Below are 23,720 nucleotides of genomic sequence, written 5' to 3'. Positions count from 1 at the left end.
CCACACTCCACCCACTGATTTTTGGTTGCCAGTGTAATTAACGCCCTCCGCCCATTTGAAATGGTCCCTTGAAAGAGACAGGCATGATAATGTGCTTAGACGCATTGTGATATTTATTTGGCTCCTGTACATCTCTCTTCCAGCATTCAGTGTTTTTCTTCTGCATGCTCTGTCCTTTGCTTTTCAATGGTTGTGTCACTATTTTCTTTGCCTCCCCATCCTAGGGTTTATCTTGTGCACTCTCTCTGCGTGTCCTTCCCTGTTCTGTAGATTATGTTGTATTTCTTCCTGATCAACACCAAAGACTCTTGTTGCATCTAGATAAATAGATAGATCTTTTTCTACCTCTTTCTCCATTTCTTGTACCTTATCTCTGCTCTTCTCTTCCCTGTTCTCCATTCCCCTCCTCAGACACCTCTTTTCCTCATACTTTTTACTTTTCCCCCCTTCCATATGTTTATCTCTCACTTTCATTCTTTCCCTCACCTTTCACACTGCCCCCCCGTATTACTTATTCATGTTTTATTTATAATGCATTAGTACCTACATGCCCCAGCCTGGGATCAAGGCTTCCTTGTGCTAGAAGTAACACTCATAACAAAAGAATAGTTGCTGCCCCAAAGAGCTCACAAGCTTTAGCATATGGACAAGAGACAACAGGTGAAGAAAAAAATAGGGAGAGGAAGTGGGATAAGGTAACAGGGAAATGCTTGTGTTTGCTATCGAAAGCAGCACTCTCAATGCCTTCGGCCTAGCTATTGTCGAGCATTTTGTAGCCATCACACCAAATGTGAGTTCTGAAGAGGAATTTGAAGAGGACAGTATGGTGGCTTTAGGAATTTTTATGAGGAATATGAGGGGTTTATGTTTCTGCTCTCCTCATTCTCCTATACCTCTGTCCCTGAGAGGGCCCAAATGAAGGACATAAAAGCCAAGAAAACTACTGTTTTAAACGTAAAATGATGCTGGATTTATGTACTTAGCACTGGTAGTGCGCTCAGTGCTGTACAACACACAAACTTAAGGATAGTCACTTAACCGACGAGCATACAGTCTACAGGAGAAAAACACCCCGAAGGGGAATCCAAGAACAGGTATTAATTAGCATGTGTGTGTGTGTGGCAGGGTTGGGTGTTATAATTATTATATGCTGACTTCATGTGGGCCTCCCAGAAGAAGTAGGTTTTCAGGAGGGCTTTGAATGAGGAGAGATAGTGGCTTGGCAAACCAGGATAGTAGAAGAACATTCCAAACATAGGGGCAGTGAGGTTAAAAATCACAGAGAGGTGAGTGGGAAAATGAAACAAATAAAATATCTTGGCAGACTGGACAGGTTGGTGAAGTAATGCTATAAGGGCCTGACATAAATCCTGTTAGAATGAATGGGAAGAATTCCTATAAGACAAAATCAGATGTAGGGTGGAGTGGAATCATGCAGAGTCTTGAAGGTGAAGTTTGAACATGATGCAGTGTACAAGAGGAGGCAGAGGAGGGAATCAACCTGAATAATATATTCTGTAATCTCAAATTCAGGATTCTACTATTGGGATGTAAATAGTATGTAGTAATAAATGTGACATAACAGGCTAGTGTGGAAGGGGCAGTAATTTGGGTACAATCAGAAAGACCCCTTGTTGGAAGAGAAGTCGTGTGGCTGAATGTTTTCTTCCATGTAAATTTTATGCAAATCCTACTAAACTAAAGTAGAATTCATTCATGGAAGGACTCTGAGAGATGAAACACAATATTTGGGCCAGCTTTGCCTAAATATTCACCAGCCTTTTGGTGTAATGACTCTCTGTGCTGCAGAGGATAAGTACAGTAGCTATATAAAATGAAACAGAGGGAGCAGGGTCTAGTAACCTGGCTCTTTGCTGCCATACACAGCTCTATCATTTGAGCCAAAGGAAATCTGTTTTTACTTCTTGGCAGTACTAGTTTCATATCCTCCCTGTGGGCCACCCACTAGAGGGCAACGTCACCAACTCAATCACTTGTACACACAAAGCCAGAACTCTACACATTCTCCCCTCTCCAAACCTTCTCCAGAGCTGCTGAGGGTCACAGGAATGCAAACTAGTAATAAACTGTAGTGTCTGGGCCAATTTCTGAGCCAGATGAGTCAAATTTCAAGTGAACCTGCACTGAGCTTCTAGTAAACCTGACTTGATTCAAGGTTTTGTCTTGGTTTGCTCCCAAACCATGCACAATATGTGTGTTTTGGCAGAGGTTTACTTTGGGTCTTCAAAGTGGTTTTTAATATGCTGGATTCAGTGGGAATTTTGCCTAAGAAAGGACAGAGTAAATGCTTCAGAATATAGTTCATAGGCAATAAACATGTTGAAGGCATGTTGAGTTCTCTTGGCAATCCCCCGGAAGGTGCAGGATTGTTCCTTAACATGTTATTGAATTATTTTCCCAGACTAGTTGTAAATGTCTCAAACAACAGGGCTTTCACCAGTTCCCTAGGGAAACTCTTCGATACTACTAATGAATAATAAATAGTTGAAATGATTTGTGATTTAACAAAGTCCAGATATGTGGTAGGTGCCTCACAATTATGGACCCTGCTCTCAAAGGCTTCCAAACTAGTTTCAGAGATGATGTAATGAAGAGGTAAACAAAGCTGTAGGAGGGAGAGGAAGAACAGGAGCAAAATCAATAAGATTATGCAGTTACTCAGTAGAAGCTAGTACACAGCATGGTAGAGCAAAAATATAGTGATTAAACATAAAAATCAATCCATGCCTGATTCGTTTCTTGTAGGCATTCTGGTAGAAGTGGGCTTTAGGGATGGAATGGAATGGAATGTGCAAGGCCAATTTTTTCATTGCCTTGCACCTAGTGTAGTCATTTACTCCAGCACAAAGGGAATAAATACATAGGTGTAAACCTCTACTGTTTTCATTTAGCAACATTGTATACCCACTTGCCACTCACTTTGCACTGAGGCACAACACTTCACAAGGGTAACGTAGTGGCTTTGTGGACCAGTTAGGAAAGAAGCTGCCTGTGTTGGGGCTTCATGGCAGCCACAAGTGAATAGAACATTGAGGCTCATCACTGATAAAATGGAGGGGACAATGCAGTAAGAGAGAAGGTCAGATAGGTAGGCAGAGACAACTATATATGGACTTCAAGGTGAGATGAAGCAGCATGAACTTAATGTGTTGGAGAAAGGAGAATGGTAGGGAAAATGCACGGATTCAAAGACAGGGGATGATGCAGTCCAGTCAGATCAATGGGGTAGGAAGATGAACCTAGCAGCTACTTTTTGTATGATCTGGAGGGGTGATATATGTGTGTCAGGAAGGCCAGAAAGGAGGAGCCTGCTGCTGTCATAAATTTTGTCACTCACTTTTTGACAGCTTAGCTACCACCAACACAAGGCTCAGAAGTACCAGCGCTGGTCAAACTATTGGGAAATGTTCACAAAAAATTTGTCCCCCTTATTGAAAAATTTTTAAATTCAAAAGTTTTCAATGAACTTCAAGAAATATCCATTTTTGGAGCAAAAACTTTCATTCCAAATGTATCACCAGTGTAGACAGTGAGAAGTGCTTCTCTGCATTGAGAGTGGGATATGATTATTATTCACTAAGGCCACTATATTGTGTACATCTACAGTATGAGTCACATTACCAGAAACCCACCCATTCCAGGGACACATGATCACAAACCTACAGGACTTGTTTGCAAGGTAGAATCAGGATATGTAAATAGGTGTGTGTTGTTACCAGCAGTGTGTCCAATAATATCCCTTTTGTTTCACAACAAAGATGTATCAGTTCTGTGTAGTAAATGTATTTTAGACATGTTGTCAGTGAACAAGAGGAATATGAAAAACAAGAACAGCAGCTTCTGCCAATTAAGCTATGTGTATGTTGTTGATGTTAGAGAATGCTGATGCACCAGGAGCTCAAGATTAGATTATGTTTTTTAACTCTCTTTATTTCCTTATACAGATATTTCCAAGGTGGTTATTGTTTTTACAGATGTTGTCATGTTACTCATGAGTTGCATGTTTCAAGGGAGAATCTTGGAGAAAGAGAGAGAGAGAGAGAGAATATGTGTACATGAGTTTTTAGATAACATTTAGACTGAAGCATGAGAGAAGGAAAGAGACAGGAACAGTTCTACCATCATATTCTGGGTGCCATGCAAAACTGAAACTCTCCCAGGCCTTCACCACACTAGAAAAACTCTATTTACTAGCCATTGTGTGGACACTAGAGCTAATCAGCATTTTTTCCATCAAATATGAAATTTGGATAAATTGTGGGGAAAATGTCATTTTTGTTGACATTTTTCATTTTGAAATTGTTGGGGGAAATCCCACTTTCTCTCACTTCCCCCAATCCCCTTTTATCTACTGATGAATATTTATGTGTGGGTACGTAAAAAAAAGCTGGAGAAACTGGGTTGTCCCAAAATTTTGAAATAAAAAACAAAATTCAGAGACAATATGTTTCTGTGAAAAGTTTCATTGTCAGTGAAACCCCATTTTCTGTTGAAAGTTTCTACCTTGCTTTTTCTCACTTAACTGTTTTCCCCCCACCCCATGGGGAAAAAGGGGGTTAAGTAGTGCAAGGTGGCCTTGGCCAAATAGAGAATGTAGCCCAGGATGTTTAGTATGGACTCACAGCACTGCAGAAACTTACAAAGATGCAGCCCTTGCATACAGTACCTGTACAATTGGATAGCATCCATGTTGTACTCAGTCACCCTTCCATGACAGTGACTTGAATAGCAAACAATGCAGCTTCCAGGAAGTCTAATTCAGTAGGAGATGGTGGTAAACAAAGGCCAAGAGTTTTTATTGGTTAATCATTATAATAATAATAATAATTAATAATAACTTTGCAATTCTGTAGCAGCTTTCCAAACTTGTTAAAGTGCTTTGCAAACATTGGTTAAACCTCAAAATACCTTTATAAGGTAAAAATGTCTGCTTGGAAACAAAAGCACAGAGGGGCTAAGTGACTTACCTAATGTCCCACACTCCAAACTGATGTAACTGTTGAAAAGTTTGCTGGACGTGCTGTATAGACTTAGGAGTCTAAATCCCACTGATAGTCACCTTGGTGCCTAAATCCCTTTTGAAGAGTATATTTAGGTTCCTAAACCTCTTACCTGAGACACTAAGTGCAGCAACTTCTAAATACTTTTAAAAAATTGAGTCTTAGCACTTTTGAAAATATGTGTAATTGCAGCTACATTTGTGTTTAGAACTCACAAGAAGCTGCATGCAAATCAGGTAATTGCATATATAAATACCCTTTTAGGCAGCTAAATGGCCATTTGTACAGAAAAATTGTATGTACAGTCATGAGTAAATAACCTATGTACAGTTATGTGCCTTTCTGCTATATGACTGGATTGTGCACCTGTCTCTGAAAATCAGGCCCCCAAAGGCAAAATGGCTTACTCTGCTCTTAACTTACATAGCTTTATCACTGTATTTTGTTTTGTTTACACTGACCTGAATTAAGAGTAAGTCAGTGGTAAGAGTTGGTCAGTATATTTATGCCTGCATCTGTAATTTTCACTCCATGCATCTGACGAAGTGAGTTTTTTACCCACAAAAGCTTATGCACAAATAAATCTGGTAGTCTTTAAGGTGCCACTGGACTCCTCATTGTTTTTGTGGATACAGACTAACACAGCTACCCCTCTGAATTAAGAGTTATGTTTCAGCCTTAAACCTGACATTCCTAGATTTCACAAGATGGGTGAAGTAGTATCTTTTATTGGACCGATGTCTGTTGGTGCGATAGCCAAGCTCAGACAGAGCTCAAAAGCTTGTTTCTTGAACCAATAGAAGTTGGTCCAATAAAAGATACCACCTCACCCACCTTGTCTCTCTAATATTCTGGGATTGACACGGCTACAATTACACTGCAAACATTCCTAGATTTGCTCAGTTTCATTTGCAACCCTTGTCAGGGTCCTGAGGTGGGGATAGGACTCAAGGTCAGATTTCCAGGCTGAGTTCAGTACCAGAGTTCAGAACATCCAGGGTGTCAGAGGTCCAAGGCACGAGTCAGTCCAAGTAAGAGCCAAAGTCAGTTTAGCAGTTCAGAAGCAAAGTCCGTCATAGCAGCTCACTAAGGAGACACTTTGTTACCTGGATACTTCCTAGCACTGTTCCCTCTAAGCTGATCCTAAACCCCACGCCCACAGCTAAACACCGCACACACAAAAATTTGCACAGAAGAAATTTTTTGCACACACAGCCTGTCAAAAATTTGCATAGAAGAAATTTTTTGGGCACACGGCCTGTCAAAAATGAGAGGGAACATTCCTTCCTAGTATGCCCTGTGGGCTTATACGGGTTCAAGGGGCCAACCAGGAGCCTCCCAGGAAGCTGCCAATCATGTCTCCTGGGCAGAACTTCCCATACTCTACTGTGGTTTGTGGGTACTACTAGTCTGCTGTGGTTTGTGGGTAATGAGAACAAGCAAATTACAGCTGCTGCTGAGTGGCGGTATGGAAGTGTCTGTTGCCTGGTAGCTCTGTCAACCTGGGTTGGAATCCTACTGATCCTTACATCTACAATGTTATCAAACAATAATGTGAAGCTTAGGTTTTAAAATTCTGTATTTAATATGAACACATGGATGGTTACTTTAAAAAATTTGTTGGCCCTGAATATACATGTTAGCTTCTGAGTCTGTCTCTCATGCATTATCTGTTGTTCTTTTCCGGAAGGCATGGTTCATCAGTAGTTGCAGTTTAATGGAATTGAAAGAGTTAGCAAGAAATCAGGCAAGAAACCCAATGTGGAGTGACTATAATGCTCTGATTTCACTGGCCTGTTTTTCTGTTCCTCCTCTTACTGTAACTTGGCGGTAGTAGATCTAAAGACAGCAAACAATACGCATATGGGGGGGGGATTCTCCTTTCCCCAGTGGAAAATCTACAGAATTTTTAAACCATCTCCAGAATTCTTGTACAAGGATATAATTCTCTTAAATTCTAGAACAGTGATCCTCAAACTGTGGGACCTGTCCCCCCAGGGGGGCATAGAGGAATATTTTGGGGGCACACAGCAGGGTCCGGGCCAGCTCCCACAGGGACAGGAAGGGAGTGCCACCCAGCCCCACTCTGCCCCCCAGCCCAGCTCTGCCCTCACTCCCTCTCCACCCCCAGGCCAGCTCCACCTCTAGCCCCAGCTCATCGCCCCATCCCCAGTTCATCAGCACCCAGCTCCACCTTCAGCCCAAGCTCCTCTATTGAGACACCTGTGCAGTACAGGTGGGGGGACGCAGACAGATACCTTTACTGGTAAGGGGGCTACAACAGAAAAAGTTTGGAAACCACTATTGTATAGGATAGGTTAAAAAAACTATAGAAAGGATCATTCCTATTGAAGCCTATTGAGTTTCTATGATACGATCACAGAATTTACAGATGAAAGATACCTTTGTAGGATTAGATTTTTATCTGTAAATATCAATTTCACCATGTGTACACAAACTGATGAAAAATATTTCCATTCATAATAATAGAAATTTACAGATAGGCAAAGTAAGGAAAATACTGCTTGAGAACTTAGTAGTGTCAAAATCCAGAGATCTAGACTTTTGAATTAAACTGGTTACAAATGGACTAGCAAATGAGTAGTAAAAACAGGTATGATTTGTTGATTTAAGGAGATTTACTTTGTATTTATGATATTTGATGTAGAGAGTTTGTGTTTTAATGATTTATAAAACTTTAACTTTTTGAATCTTAATATCTACTGTCATTAAATAATTGTGTCACACCCCCCATAATTTTACACAACTATGGAAATTTTAATGTATAAAAATCCTTAAAAATGCTTAAAAATAAACCTCAATATTATCCATCAAAATTATTTTTTAAAAATCAAATTCTTCCAAGCCTAAAGATACCTAATAGGTTATCTAATCTATCCCCCCTTGCAATGAAGGACAGAAAGGGCTGAATAATTACATACACTAAAGGGAAACTAGCAGAGCTGAGAAAGGGAGCACAATATTAATTCTGTTTTGTTGTAATATATATATTGCTGGCAAACAACTAACTTTAAGACTTTCTTCTTCCTGTAGATTCTCTCGTCCCTGCTCCCAACACAGAGTATTTTCCAAACTCACTTTGTTTTATGAGGCCACTGTAATAGCAGAACAATTAGCTTCACTGTTTTTATACACAGTGACATTGTCAGCCCAAGAGTGTAGCAGACAAGATGCAAAGGATGACAAGAGGACTCAAGAATGTAATTAACAAAAACACCATATGCAAACTTTAGTGGATTAATCTGTAATGCATGAGTGGTAGTTTCATAGTGAGGTAGATAGACATCTCCAGAGTAAATAGCTGCTTAGGAGGAGAGAGTCCATTTTTTATCAAGATTGAAATGGTTGATTCAGCCAGCTGTGTGATCCAGTTACTAAAAGGGCAATTTGGTGTTGGCCCCAATATGTACAGCCAGAGGTCCTCACCCTGAAGCCATTCTGAGAATACCCAGATGCACTCTGGAAGAAAGACATTAAACCAGTTTTTAGTTTGAGAGTCAGGCCCAGAGCCTCAACATTTAACTTCTGTTGAGTTCAGTGGGAGTTAGGTTTCTAAATACCTTTGAGGATCTGGTCCTCAATGACACTAGTGTTCTAATGTGTAGTACTACTGGCATCTGATAAACTCCTTGTTTGAGACCTACAGGGATTATGTAGTAGAAGCAGTAGCACTATTGGACTAGTGACTGCAGGCCTCAACAGAGATCAGAGACCCCATTACAGCTAGAAGCTGTAAAAATCCAGAATAAGAGATAGCGCCTGCACCAGATGGCTGACATTCTAAATAGGGAAGACAGACAAACAGTGGGTGGGGTGGAGGATTAATATCTCCATTTTAGAGATGGGGAACAGTCATGCAAAGAGAGGAAATTACTTGTCCAAGGTCACACAAAATATTTTTATGACAAAGCTGGGAATTGAACCCAGCTCACCAAAGGCCCAGGGCACTCCCTTAACTATCCTTCCTCCTCCATCAGTTGCTGAAGGGAGTCAAGATCCCATAGAGCCCAAAACCCAGATGCTTCCATATCAGAAAAGTTTTAGTGTTTTGTGTGTTCTCCTCCATTTCCTGATATAATGTTCAGCTTTCCTTTACGCTCTCCCTACACCCTCAATGGCTCATTTATGTGACTTTAGACTCTTCAAAGGCCTTCAGAGCTTTTCTCTTTAAGATTTCCTAGGCTGTAGATATTGTAGTATGTTGAGGGAGGTGGATATTGCCTTAGCATACTACCAACAGATAACGTGTCCAGGAGGACAAGCTCTACAATGCCTTTCCAGATCCCATTGTGCCCAAAAGTCAGTCCTTGAATAGACCTCTCCAAATCCTGCCCAAGCTCAGTATTACTCCTCTGGGCAGGATTAGTTTTCTCTGTTTTGGTCCCTCCCCTGCAGAGGGCTCTCACCTGACTGGCTGGCAAACACAAATAGTGTTTTTGACAGTGTAAGACTATCACTGGTGAGGCAGGAAAAAGTTCTGGTGTCTGATGGGGTAGGGAGTCCCATTTCCTCAATGTGAGGGCATGAAGTCTGGTGATGAAGGCTCTTCCACAATCTTGACAATGCTCACCTGCAAGGGCAGACTTCTGCCAGAAATCCTGAATGTTTGACCCATTTGGTTACCCCAGCCGTCACTCCCAGCTAACATCGGACCTTCAGGTCCCCACACCTCACCCAGTTCCCAGACAAGGGGAAGGCATAAAAACAATATATTTAACTCCCAGAGGAGCTTCCATTGGCAGCTGTGTCTGATCTCAAATGTTGCTTCTGTGCTTCTAAGCATAGTGGGCCAAACTAATCCCTCGTGTAGCACCATTTACTTCAGTAGAGTTACACCAACCATGAATTTGACCCAGTAAGCCAAACATTCCAAAGTTTGCATTGGTTTGAACTATCCAAAACTCTTGACTCTGCAAAACTGGACTGAAAATGCTCAGAGAGGATTCTTTGTGAGATTTTTGCCACTTCCACTCCCAGTTATGACTGGAATTACTATATTAAGAACTTTTCTCACTCTGTTTTTGCACTTCTTTGTTTTGTAGTTAGTGGAAACTAAAAGTGGGGGGTGGGATGTAACAACATAACTAAAAAGAGATTTGTTCTTGAAACAGGTGAAGGTGTAGGGTTAGGACGGATGAAGAGTTCTTACTTCTTCCAGATCAGTTTACTCACCCCCATTCTGTAGTGAATTTTATTCTCCCTTAATCTCTGCCCTTCTCTCTTTAATTAAATTCACATTGAACTAATTATCTTAATTCCCAAGAAGCAGCAGTATTTTTGCTGCAAAGAGTTGCACAACTTGTGGTATGGATCAATGCCATGTATTAATCATGAAGCAGGGTTTGACGTAGCTAAAGAACATCAAGTACAATATCACGTTTGATCAAAACCAAACAGCATAACAATGCACACAAGACTCTTACAAATATACCAGACCCATCAGATTTCAATTTGATAAAGACAATACAAAAAAATATACTGTACAGTCTGTCTTCATTAAAATATAAATAGCTCCAGCAGTTGCTCTGTTTCTCTGCACCCTGCTCTTGTGTCAACAAAGCGGTGGAAAAGTCTGTATTGGGAGAATTGAATTCAAATCCCTAAGCTCAGTGTTGCTCTCTCCAAGGAGGGCAGGGTTTGGAAATGCCACAGAGAGGATGCTCCCAACTCTGTAATGAGGGAGGGATACTGACATTTCCAGCCAGAGCCCTATTTCCTGGTGTTGACGCAAACAGAACTCCAGGAGGGCGCTGGTTTCTGTCCTCAGTTTTGGGCCTAATGGTAAGTGGTGCAGAGAGGAAACACAGGAAGGTTTTACTGGAGGATTTCAAGTCACATCAGTCAGCTATGTAAGGATGAGTGCACTAAGCGGGAGTATACACACTACAATAAGAAGCCACAGAGCAGTTAGATGTGGTTGGGCCAGCCTCAGTGTTGATGAAATATGCTTCACCACAACCTCCTGCATGACTCCCCTTCTCTGTCATAGATGGGGAGGTTCTGAGCATTAAGAATGCTGTCAAGGGAACTGTGCTGTAACAGCAATTAGCTGTATGGACTAGTTATGGCAGCAATTGTCTATGTGGGTTTCTCATTTTTACTGAAGTAATTTCTCTCTATATAAATAGGAGATAAGACACAATACTGCAAAATAGCTTAACTGTTTACACAGCATAACTAGTCACAAATAGGTTTATTGTATGATTCCCTTGGGTGAATTACTTTCCTTAATACCTAACTATTATAGTCTGTGTTCTGGTTTCTGCCCTTGGCTGAGGACCTAGTGGACGGAGGACACACAGAGAAGCATCTGCTTGAAGGTTGGAGCTCATAGCAGCCAGCTGATCTGATTGCTACAGCCCACAGAAAAATAGTTTATTTGTTTTTGACAACTTAATGGTACACAAGGAAAACTGTGAACCCAAAAAGAGTTGAATGAGTTCAGTTGGCTTGACCCTTAATTAAAAAAATCAACCAATCGATTAACAGCTAAGAGACAATCCGATGAAGTGAGCTGTAGCTCACGAAAGCTTTTGCTCAAATAAATTGGTTAGTCTATAAGGTGCCACTAGTCCTCCTTTTCTTTTTGCGAATACAGACTAACACAGCTGCTACTCTGAAACCTTAAATAAGTTGTTATAGTTATTAGATGACAAGAACACTGCAAAAGAGAATGCCTATATGTTAGGATCATTACCTCTTGTATTTTTGTGGAACTATCCTTGTTTTGTTGGGGAGGATATTATGGCACATTGATGCTACATCCAAATGCAACAACTAGATTCCAGCTAAAGATTTTAAAAGTGGCAATGTTGAGTTGGATCATTTTTGAAATAACTAAAGAAAAATATGCTACAGTAAAAGTATGAGCAGAAGCCTTTGCTGATCACCAAACACACAATGAATATCAACCAGTGTGAACTGGTGCAATGGATGGCTTGGAAAATTAGTAATGCAGTACAGAGCTTTCTATCTGTAGGTCACTGATTCAATCCAATCTAGATCAGGAGTGACCAGAAATTATTTCCACCTGAAGTCTCTTTGGAGATCTATGTGAAATGTCATTTTATTCCAGTCCCCTATGAATTAGCATCCATAATAGAAAGTCACCAGAACTTGCAAGTTTATTGGCAGTCTCAACACAGACCAAGAATGAAATGATCTATGGAGACAGAACTGTTGTCTCACCTGTAAAGTGGTGTCTCCATATAAGGGCTGAAATACAAAAGGGAGGAAATGTAGGGAAGCATGCACTGCTATGGCCCATGCTTCACCTTGTCTGTGGGTAGAATAGGGATTTGGCTTAGTTCAAATGAACATTCCAAAGTGTAGATGCTTATCCAAACTTCTTTTATTGAGCCACTTGGGTGGAAATCTTGAACAAACCCAAAACTTCTGGGTTTGGCTTTGATAAGACATGTTACAGGAATAGTTTTTCCCACACCTTTTTTTCCTTTCAATCCCAGCCAAAGCCAGATAGTGCAAAGGTGGTTAATATATATTTAAAAAGAAAAAGTTAACTAAACTTTTTCAAACCACAAAAAATTTATTGGTTTTGATGTGAGATTTGGGCAAAAATTCTGGCAAGTGCTCAGTCCATCTGAACTGATTTGTCCTATCCTAGTAACTGGAATTGTTTATTCTTTAACCTCCATTTGAAAAGGTATGTAACAAACTGACTTCTTAAAAGAAGAAAGGACTTGAAGACCAGAGATCAGCCTGATTTACAATGGAACTGTCTGGTACATGTTATGGCTTGGATTTTCATTAGATCAACTATGGCTTACGGTAAATTATACTCAGACCGTAAGTGGGAAATGTGTAGTCAGCAAATGGCTAGATAAATGTGCTGAACGTACATGTTACCTCCATGTTAGTCCCAAACCCTGATTAGCTGAGAATGATGTTTTTATTTTAAGACTCAAACTGTGATTTCCAGCATAGTGCTACGTTAAACTGTTGCTTCAAATTTTGTCAGGATACAGTGAATATTATATACCTTTTATAATTATTTTAAAAGAAATAAATACACAAGAAAAGAAATTAAAAATAAGGGGAAATGACAAAGAAGGGTTATCCTTTTGTATACAGGACCTGATTGGCTATGGAGATTGTTCCTAGGCTATAGAGCAGGGGTGGCCAACCTTAGCCTGAGAAGGAGCCAGAATTTATCAATGTACATTGCCAAAGAGCCACAGTAATATGTCAGCAGCCCCCCATCAGCCCACCCGCCGCTCCCAGCGCCTCCCTCCCACTGGTGCCTCCCCCTCCCTCCCGATCAGCTGTTTTGTGGTGTGCAGGAGGCTCTGGGGATGGGGGGGGGAGGAGCAAGGGCATGGCAGGCTCAGGAAAGGGGGCAGGAAGGGGTGGAGTGGGGGCAGGGCCTGTGGCAGAGCCAGGGGTTGAGCAGTGAGCACCCCCTAGCACATTGGAAAGTTGGCGCCTGTAGCTCCAGCCCCGGAGTCGGTGCCTATACAAGGAGCCGCATCTTAACTTCTGAAGAGCTGCATGTGGCTCCGTAACCAGAGGCTGGCCACCCCTGCTATAAAGTCTCTCTTCTAGGCTCAGTTAGCAGTAGTGACCAAAGATAATTGCAGTATGATAGCTCTTTGAGTTGTCTATTTAAAATGAATTGGTGGTCTCAGCCTCGCTCATAGCAAATACTTGCAAATAACATATACATTTGCAAAAACTGGGATTGGCTTGTGAACAATTTGCAGAAAGAAATAGGACAATATTCACAATGAATATCATTTGTAATGAATGATTTGACTATTTCTAATCAACAATTTCTAACGCAGCCAACCTGTGGAACTCATTGCCAGAGGATGTTGTGAAGACCAAAAGTGTAACTGGGCTCAAAGAAGAATTAGAGAAGTTCATGGAGATAGGTCCATCAGTGGCAATTAGCCAAGATGGTCAGGGATGCAACCCCAGGCTCTGGGTGTCTCTAAACCTCTGACTGCTGGAAGCTGGGACTGGATGACAGGGGATGGATCACTTGATAAATTGCTCATTTCTGTTCATTCCCTCTGAAGCATCTGACATCAGTCACTGTTAGGATATTGGTCTAAACGAACCCTTGGTTTGGCCCAGTATGTCCATTCTTATGTTCTAATCCACATGCTCATCCATTTCATGATCTAGACATTGAATGTATACTGAAGGATTTAGCCCTTGTGTACACACACACACACACACACACACTGCTTTAGCCAGTACACCTAGAGGGAACTGTTACCTCCACATGTAGGACAGGGTAACTCCCCAGGCTCAGATGACAGACAATAAGTTCAGTTTAAGAGCAGCACAGGTTGACAAAAAGAACTGTAACACACTGAAATATATAAAAATATTATTTTAAAAATCCCCACTGATAGATACTATTCCTTAAGCCCAGAAGAGGCCAGGAGTGCTACAAAGGCAGCTGTCTCAGTCTATGGGCAAAGGGAGATAAAATGCCTTATGCTAGTCTCCAGTGGATCTCTGTGCACAACTCAAAGAGCAACAATTGTCTCCACATCACAATGCAACTGGTTCTCAAGAGAGTAGCCAAGTATTGAACGGACCATGGAGACTGAAACACCCACTCACCGGACAGCGAGCATGAAGAATCAAGTCACTGATTAAGAAGGCCATACCAGAAGCTCCTCTTCCTACATACAGTTGCGCCTCCCACAGGGGTGAAGGAATTCACAGCCATGGAGTATAAATTAGGAGAGACAAAATTACCTTGGAAAAGAACTCTAACTACTTCTGAGCGTGTGATTAAACTGTTTAATATACTGTTGCATTGTTAAACACATGCCATTTACCTGAGGCTTAATACTATAGTATTGAAATGCCTAGCCTACTCCCCACCAATTCGTCATCACTGGTAGGCGCCCTTTTGTTCAGAGGTATCTGAAGCATGATGGGAATATGTGTTTTATTTCTGACATAATCCACAATGATCTACATAACTGCAAAATTTGCCAGACAATGAAAGGAGACACCTCTTCTCTATTCTGAGAAGAAGGACAGAAACTGACACTGGGGAATTATATTTTGGTGACATTTTCCTGCTAACCCTTTCAATCAGTTTATAGCCAGGTTCTCTAGTACTGTATTAATTTTAAAAAGTTTTCATTGCTAACCCGACGTGAACTACCTCATAAAAATTCAGACTATGTTCTTCTATATAACGAACAAAAACATATCAGATTAATAAAAATAAGCCACAGGAATGTCCTTTCTCAAGTAGTACATTAACACAGCCTGAGTGTTCCAAAACAGGTTCTGCATTTTCATGTCAACATAACTGTCATTAAATGTGTACTTGCAGCCTGGGAGCTGACAAAGTGGCTGAAAATCTTGCATCCATTGGCAATTGTTGACAGACATTTTTAGAGGAAAATTCTGCTTTTAGAGCCATATGCCAGATCTTGACTTCTTCTGGTTCTTTCCTTGTAATAGAAAAAACACTGCAGCACACTGAGACATGGTCCTGGTTTGGTGCTGGGCTGGTATTTGGAGACCCTGCTTTAGTTCCCTGCTCTGCCAGAGACTTTTTTTGTGACCTTGGGCAAATCACTCATTGTGCCTCAGATACCCTTCTGTAAATAATATTCCTACTTCTCAAGGATGTTGCCTTTAAGTGCAAGTGCAAAGGCATGTTGCTTAACATTTTCTAAAGCACAGTGTAGCTTCTGTGAATGGTAGAACATTTGAGTCAGTTCTGATGGCAGATTTTTCATATATTTATACAATTTTATTGTACAACAGAGAGGTAAATCTGTTATGGGTCCTCTATAATTAAATAAAAGTTAGCCTGGAGCATCTTATACGTGTGCAAATGATTATTTGTTTGGATTTACTCTATTGCTTTTATCTTTTAAAAAAGAACTCATTTTCTACACAGGGTGAAAAGCTTCTTAATTGTTATCTTCTCCCTCCACCCTCATATCATGAAGGATTCCACTGAAATCTATGATGAAAGACTAAGTTAACTCAGTTAGCTGTTCACTGTAGATTTCACCTGAATTCTCTGTGAGAAGAAAGAGACAAGTTTTAGGAGGAAACATTTGCAGTTTCTTCACTACAGTGAATTTCTGCGCCTTTTACATGCAATTGAATTACTTGGTACAGCAAGGAGTAATTCTATTCATTCATTGGCAGTGCACCCAGCCTTCCTTGCAGAAGTTTTCTCTCTCCCTCGATATGTAATAGGGCTGAGCTGAGCTGAGCAGCGGGAAATGGGATATAGAGACTTTCATCTGTATGCAACCAAATCAAATTCAGTCAATGTTAAACATGACAAAGTCACTGCAGTTTGATTATAACACTTGCACTGCCATTAACTGTGCTGTATAAGCTGTGTATAAATCATAGGATCATAAAATGTAGGCTTAGGCAGTGCTAGACTCTTGCATTTGGGGAGGCTGGGTACAAGCTCCCTAGATGTGGAGGGGGCCACCAGCACCCGTACTGTGGCCCTGCCCCTGCTCTGCCCCAAGGCCATGATCCCACTCGGCCTCTTCCCCCCAAGGCCGTGCCCCCACTTTGCCTCTTCCTGCCCCTGCTCCGCCTCTACCCTGAGGCCCCCCCTGCCCACCATTCGCTCCTCTCTGTCCCCTCCCCCAAGGAGGAGAGGAGCAAGTGGCAGGAGGGAGGGGCCTTGGGGGAAGCAGCGGAGGGAGGGTGGAAAGAGGCAAAGCGAGGGCAGGGCCTTAGGAAGAAGAGGTGGAGCTGGGGTGGGAAAAGATGCCATGTAGGCGGGGCCACAGGGGAAGAGGCCAAGTAGGAGTGGGGCCTCGGTGCAGAGTGGAGGTGGAGCATGGGCGGGGTCTCACATCTTGAGAGCTTTTGGTGGCGGTGCTCCAAAGGCAGTGGGCTGGTGAGCCTCCAAGGTGTGTCACATCTGGCATTTCTTGTCCCTTTTGGAGAGCCCCAAGCCATGAATGTAGGGCTGGACCAGATCTCAAGAAGTCATCAGATCCAGCCCTTGCATTGTGGCAGGACCAGATAAATCTAGACCATCCCTGAAAGGTGTTTGTCCAACTTGTTTTTAAAAGCTTACAATGATAAGGACTCCACAGCCTCCCTTAGAAGCCCATTCCAGAGCTTAACTACCCTTCTAGTTAAAATGTTTTTCCTAATCTCTAACCTAAATCTCCCTTACTGCAGATTAAGCCCATGGAGGGGTTTGGTCTCTAAAGCTGGCAATCCCCCATTGTTCTCTGGTGCAGCAGCTAATTTTAAAATAATATTTTAATATTTAAAAAATTAAAAATCTCAAATAGAAAAATAGTAAACCAGTATTTTACACAGACAGAACATAAATCAGCCCATTTCATAACTAAAATACCATTTATTTCTCATTGTTAGCAGCCAGGATGATCATGGGACGTTCACAAAGACACAAAGGAAAGGTAAACAAACATAAGTTACTTAAACATTTTTAAAATAATCAAAGGGTGTTAATTAAGTGCTTGATTGTCCCACCTTTACTTTCAAAGAAGTTCCAATGAAATCAATGGATTACTCTTGAAAAAGGTACTACTCAATGTAGGAGTGGTAGCACACGGACAAAATATCACATTGGGTGAACGTACATTCTATAATGATTTGCTTTATTCCTGGGGTTTTTTTAGCAAACATACTCTGTCTTTGGGGATTTTTTGCAGTTTTTTTGGGCTCAGACAAATATTGAATGTATTTGCAGTATCTGGTTTGGGGTATTTGTATTTTTAGAACTCTGACATCCATGGTCTAGCTCATACTAAGTATATAGGGTTGCCAAGGTGTTAACGTTTCCTTTACACACACATTTTATTTCTCTGACGGAAATATTGATTCAAGTGGAATTAATGGAGAGGTAAAATATATAACCCTAGTAATGAATCTGTTAATTTAAGAAATCCTTACCAGTCTTCTTATTATCTCAGCCTGGAGGTGGCATATAATCTCTATTTCTGTGGTTTAGTATGATCGTATATAACTTCTTGTTGAAAGAGACAAGCCATTGAGCTACACAGAGCTCTTCTCCAGGTCTGGGAAAGGTACTCAGCATGTCACAGCCAAATACAAGGTGGACCAGATTGTTTAGATTAAGTATTTAACACATATTCTAAGAGAACATTCAAGGTGAAGTGTCCATTAGCACCCCTCAGCCATAGGACAATAAAGGGGGATTAGTGGGTTACAGATTGTTGTAATAAATCATAAATGAAGTGGCCTCAGTGGGAGCAGCAAAGTGGTCTGCAAACTGGTTTCAGAGCTGTGTTATTTCTGATCAGTCCAGATAAATAAGATGTCCTTTCTGTTCACTAAAAAAACTCCTCACTCTACTCCTTCCTTCCAGTAGCTACTGAAAAATGAACTGAAGAGTACACGCTCTGAGAAATAAACAGAAAAGTGGTTTTTCAAGAGACATGATGCCTAATGGCAGCAACAAGAGATATAATAATGTCCTGTTTGAAATCCTTCTCTTTATTTATTTTTATTATATCACTGCTGCCTGGTTTGTCCAGCCTTCCACAGGGAATATTTTGTGTGCCAGAGATACTGGCAGTTTTTAAACAGTGGAAAATTATATGATTCCTGCCCCTGGCTGATCCCCTTTTCCTTGCCACTGAAACATGTACAGGAAGTATTGCGCTGTTCTGTCTATCAGTGTCGTTCTCCTTACAGCAGTGGGGAAATGTCCCTGTAAGAGGGTGGCTTGCCCTGGGGATGGAAAGCCTAGGGCCAGAGAGCCTGGAGCCAAGTCAACCCTGATTGCAGAGTGAGCCCCACCTGAGGGGGAATCAGGTAATTTTGTATAAAGAGCAGAAGGTGGCTACAGTAGAGGTAAAGGCCAGGAGGTTTTAGTAAGATTGTAGAGCATGAGAAAGAGGGGTTCCTGTTGGTAAGATTCTGAGGCTAGGGAACTTGCTTGAGCTAGGAGTAGCCTGCTAAAACAGGAAAGACTCTGACCAGACCAAAGGAGTTTGGCCTATACCTAGCTAAAGGCTGGAAGGAAGATTTTTATATTCAGTGTTGAACTTTAAGCGAGTATAGAATCATAGAATCATAGAATCTCAGGGTTGGAAGGGACCCCTGAAGGTCATCTAGTCCAACCCCCTGCTCGAAGCAGGACCAATTCCCAGTTAAATCATCCCAGCCAGGGCTTTGTCAAGCCTGACCTTAAAAACCTCTAAGGAAGGAGATTCTACCACCTCCCTAGGTAACGCATTCCAGTGTTTCACCACCCTCTTAGTGAAAAAGTTTTTCCTAATATCCAATCTAAACCTCCCCCACTGCAACTTGAGACCATTACTCCTCGTTCTGTCATCTGCTACCATTGAGAACAGTCTAGAGCCATCCTCTTTGGAACCCCCTTTCAGGTAGTTGAAAGCAGCTATCAAATCCCCCCTCATTCTTCTCTTCTGCAGGCTAAACAATCCCAGCTCCCTCAGCCTCTCCTCATAAGTCATGTGTTCTAGACCCCTAATCATTTTTGTTGCCCTTCGCTGGACTATCTCCAATTTATCCACATCCTTCTTGTAGTGTAGGGCCCAAAACTGGACACAGTACTCCAGATGAGGCCTCACCAATGTCGAATAGAGGGGAACGATCATGTCCCTCGATCTGCTCGCTATGCCCCTACTTATACATCCCAAAATGCCATTGGCCTTCTTGGCAACAAGGGCACACTGCTGACTCATATCCAGCTTCTCGTCCACTGTCACCCCTAGGTCCTTTTCCGCAGAACTGCTGCCTAGCCATTCGGTCCCTAGTCTGTAGCTGTGCATTGGATTCTTCCATCCTAAGTGCAGGACCCTGCACTTATCCTTATTGAACCTCATCAGATTTCTTTTGGCCCAATCCTCCAATTTGTCTAGGTCCTTCTGTATCCTATCCCTCCCCTCCAGCGTATCTACCACTCCTCCCAGTTTAGTATCATCCGCAAATTTGCTGAGAGTGCAATCCACACCATCCTCCAGATCATTTATGAAGATATTGAACAAAACCGGCCCCAGGACCGACCCTTGGGGCACTCCACTTGATACCGGCTGCCAACTAGACATGGAGCCATTGATCACTACCCGTTGAGCTCGACAATCTAGCCAGCTTTCTACCCACCTTATAGTGCATTCATCCAGCCCATACTTCCTTAACTTGCTGACAAGAATACTGTGGGAGACTGTGTCAAAAGCTTTGCTAAAGTCAAGAAACAATACATCCACTGCTTTCCCTTCATCCACAGAACCAGTAATCTCATCATAGAAGGCGATTAGATTAGTCAGGCATGACCTTCCCTTGGTGAATCCATGCTGGCTGTTCCTGATCACTTTCCTCTCATGCAAGTGCATCAGGATTGATTCTTTGAGGACCTGCTCCATGATTTTTCCAGGGACTGAGGTAAGGCTGACTGGCCTGTAGTTCCCAGGATCCTCCTTCTTCCCTTTTTTAAAGATTGGCACTACATTAGCCTTTTTCCAGTCATCCGGGACTTCCCCGGTTCGCCACGAGTTTTCAAAGATAATGGCCAATGGCTCTGCAATCACAGCCGCCAATTCCTTCAGCACTCTCGGAGGCAACTCGTCCGGCCCCATGGAGTAAATCAGATGCTGCTGTTATTGGACTGAAAAAGCCAGTGTGGAGTTTTTGGGGATCCAAGAAGGGAAGCTGAGGTGAGGGGAAGCATGTGGAGCTGCCTGGGGGCCTTGTGAGCTGACTACTCTACTACAGTCCCTTTGAGTGGACATGCTACAGCAGTGCCTTGCAGCTTTCACCAGTCACCCTGAGAATGTCTGTGCTGATAAGTGAGATAGGAATTGCTAATCCATGTCAGACCTGTGGTTCATCTAGTCCAATATCCTCTTGCCAACAACTCTCACTGGCAGAGGCAGATGTGAGGATTAGAGCTGGTCTGATTTTATTTTAAACATTTTTTGATTGAAAAATATTTTTAAAACAAATGTCTGTAAAATACATCTATTTTTTTACAACATTTTTCAGGGTTTTGTTGTGAACCTGAAAACCCAAAGACAAAATTCCTGGTTGGTATCCAGCTGAAATTTTTCAGTTGCCAAAACCAATACCCAGGATTTTTGTAGCTTTTCACTAAAAATAAAAATTTCTGAAGAAATGCTTTTGATAAAGATGAAAACTTTTATTTTGCTTTTACGGATATCTTTTACACATTTGCTGACCAGCTGTGGTGAGACACTCTGCATTAGATGGTTGGTTGGTTGGTTGGTTTTTTTAAATACCAGGCCCACAGGGAAAGGAAAGGAAGGATGGGCCAATAGTTAGGCTCTAGCCTAGAATGTGGAAGACCTAGAGTGAAGTTCCTGCTCTGCTACATACTTTGTGACCTTGGGCAAGTCACTTAGCTTCTCTATGCCTTAGTTCCCCATCTGCAATTGGGGATGGTAGAACTTCCCTGCCTCAGTGGTGTTGTGAAGATGAACGCACTAAAGATTGTGAGGTGCACAGATACTACTGTAAGTGGAGGCATAGCTAGGAAAAGCTTCTTTCTAGCCTCCAACAGAGCAGCTGGTATTTGCAGTGGATGACCTCCTGAGGGTGTAGGTACTGCCTGATGTACTATAATTCCCACCAGCTTCAAGTGCTAATCACAGCTCCAATTAGTTTAGTTTAAAAGCATTGATCTATTTTTATCACCTATGTTAGTGAGAAAGTAAACAAAAAATATTAATCAAACAGGTGAGATGGGCTTGTTTAGCACAAACAAATCCAAAGGTAGGTCCAAATGACTGAGTCTCCATTTCTTCCTCCATAATCCCTTTTGGCTTTTGCACATACTATCATTTAAATGACATAGATCCGTCACGATGCCAGAGTGCTTTAAAAAGCATACAGTGAAAACAGACTCATGAGCTTTTCACAAAGATTAAAGCCAAGTACTTGAAAATGCACGTGAGCTCAAAGCACAATAGTGTACTTGCAATTGTAAAAACGTGTAGCTAGAGCTGGTTGGAACATTTTGATGAAACTTTTTTCATCAAAATATGCTGTTTTGTTGGAAACATGTCCATTCCAATGAAATTTTTGAGGGGAAGGTTTCTGAGATCCAGGGTGGACTCTCTGGTCAGAGAGAGAGATGTGAACTGAAAACCTGGCCTTTTGGATCTGAAAACTGATGTTTCAATACAATTCTACTTTGCAAAAACATTTGAAAGGTTTTGTTTCCATGCCAATATAAAACAAAATTCAAAATCTCACAATTTATCATGAAACAGAATTGTTCTCTGGCCAGCTATACTTACAGCATATTATCTATAAAAGATACAGGTTACCTTTTAAAAAGACTAACGTTTATTTTTTATCTTTTCCTTCTTTAGTTTAAGGCCACATGCACAGGAAGGAACACCTAGCAGGAGCAACAATTTTCCTATCCTGCTAACAGGTCTAACCCTTAGGGCTAAATGGGCAATTCAGTCACTCTACTCCTTCAATCCCAAACTGTAAAACTATTTCACATGCATTATGAAATGATAATGATTTTCACAATCAGCTGGCCCCAAATTGGAACTGGTTGATAGCTTCATAACCCATTATCCACACCCTGAGCTATCTAGTTTTTTGGTTATATGTGTCCTCTTTCATAAAGGTTTAACTTCATCTTTACTAGTGCAGAATGTAAAAGAAAATAATTCTATATAATAAAATAGAAAAGTGAGAATCGGTTATAGTTTAAAGAGACTACAATGATAATCCCTGTAAATTTACTATACCCAAAAAGGGCTGAGATACTAATCCTCATGGAAGATGTGTTGTTTAAACCTTCACCATGAGAATCACAGCTAGATATCTACATATAACAGTTTAGTGACACTCATTGCTATGGCATTCCTTCTGAGCTGTACAGCACGCATACAGAATAGCATCTTCCACCAGGCAATTACAGATGTGTAGATGCTGTAACAACCTCTTCTGAGTTCTGGTTGCTTAGATATCAATATGCTTAACAATATTGCTAACCCATTGTATTGTAACAGGTCAATATGGCAGACCAGAGTGTGATAGCTTCACTCATGCTGAGTAGCACCTTATACAGCAAGTCAGTCCATTGATTTCAATGGGATACTTGTGAAGTAAGATATTACGTTCAGTGTGAGGTAGGGACTCTCTGTCTATCTCAGTATCAGCTTCAGGAAACTATACTTGAGAGAGAGATGCGGGAATGTAAAACATGGCATCACCTATGCTGTATTTCTCACATTTCACATGTCCTGGCAAATTATAAATTCAGTTCACGGGACAAGAAAGATTTCTTGCTGTTGTATAACATTGTGCAATGGAAGAGTTGCTGTGGGGTGGGCGATTCTCCTTCCACTGAAGTATCAGATGTTGGTCCCTGCCAGATACATACCAGCTGTCTAATCTTGTTCAGTAAATAGATTCCTGTGTACTTAACACCCCAGATATCAACATAACATTTCATAAGAGGAATCAACATAACACACCCCAAAGAGGTACAAAGACACACCCATTGGTCAGTAATGTACCACCCTGTCTGCCAGAAGCAGGATCTATTCAGAAATTGTTTGCATGCAAATCCAGTAATGGCAAGGAATGAAACCTTCCACTTTCAGTTTATTGTCTAAATCCAGCTAATAAAAGCATAACAAGCAGTACTGACCTTGGGAAAATAGGAGTAAGAATTTCAGAACATCCATGCTGGAC

At 41.4% G+C, this 23,720-nt stretch overlaps 1 protein-coding gene across 7 annotated transcripts in view; it reads left to right on the top strand.

Annotated features, from left to right (window-relative positions):
• Positions 1–23,720, top strand: part of APIP (APAF1 interacting protein) — a 106,750-nt gene that overhangs the window by 54,897 nt on the left and 28,133 nt on the right. For 4 of the 7 annotated variants that reach the window (XR_013635936.1, XR_013635937.1, XR_013635938.1 and 1 more), the window contains exon 8: positions 17,409–17,452. The exons of 2 other annotated variants lie outside the window; for them this stretch is intronic. The gene's annotated coding sequence lies outside the window, so the exon portion shown is untranslated. Of the gene's footprint in view, positions 1–8,075; positions 8,305–17,408; positions 17,453–23,720 lie in introns of those variants that run through there. One more of the 7 variants, XR_013635939.1, reaches the window with a different exon arrangement.

The sequence above is a fragment of the Lepidochelys kempii genome, chromosome 6, assembly GCF_965140285.1.
Source record: "Lepidochelys kempii isolate rLepKem1 chromosome 6, rLepKem1.hap1, whole genome shotgun sequence".
In the NCBI taxonomy this organism is placed as follows: domain Eukaryota; kingdom Metazoa; phylum Chordata; order Testudines; family Cheloniidae; genus Lepidochelys; species Lepidochelys kempii.
Note: the sequence above shows the minus strand (reverse complement) of the source record. Positions and strands in the feature narration are given on the sequence as shown.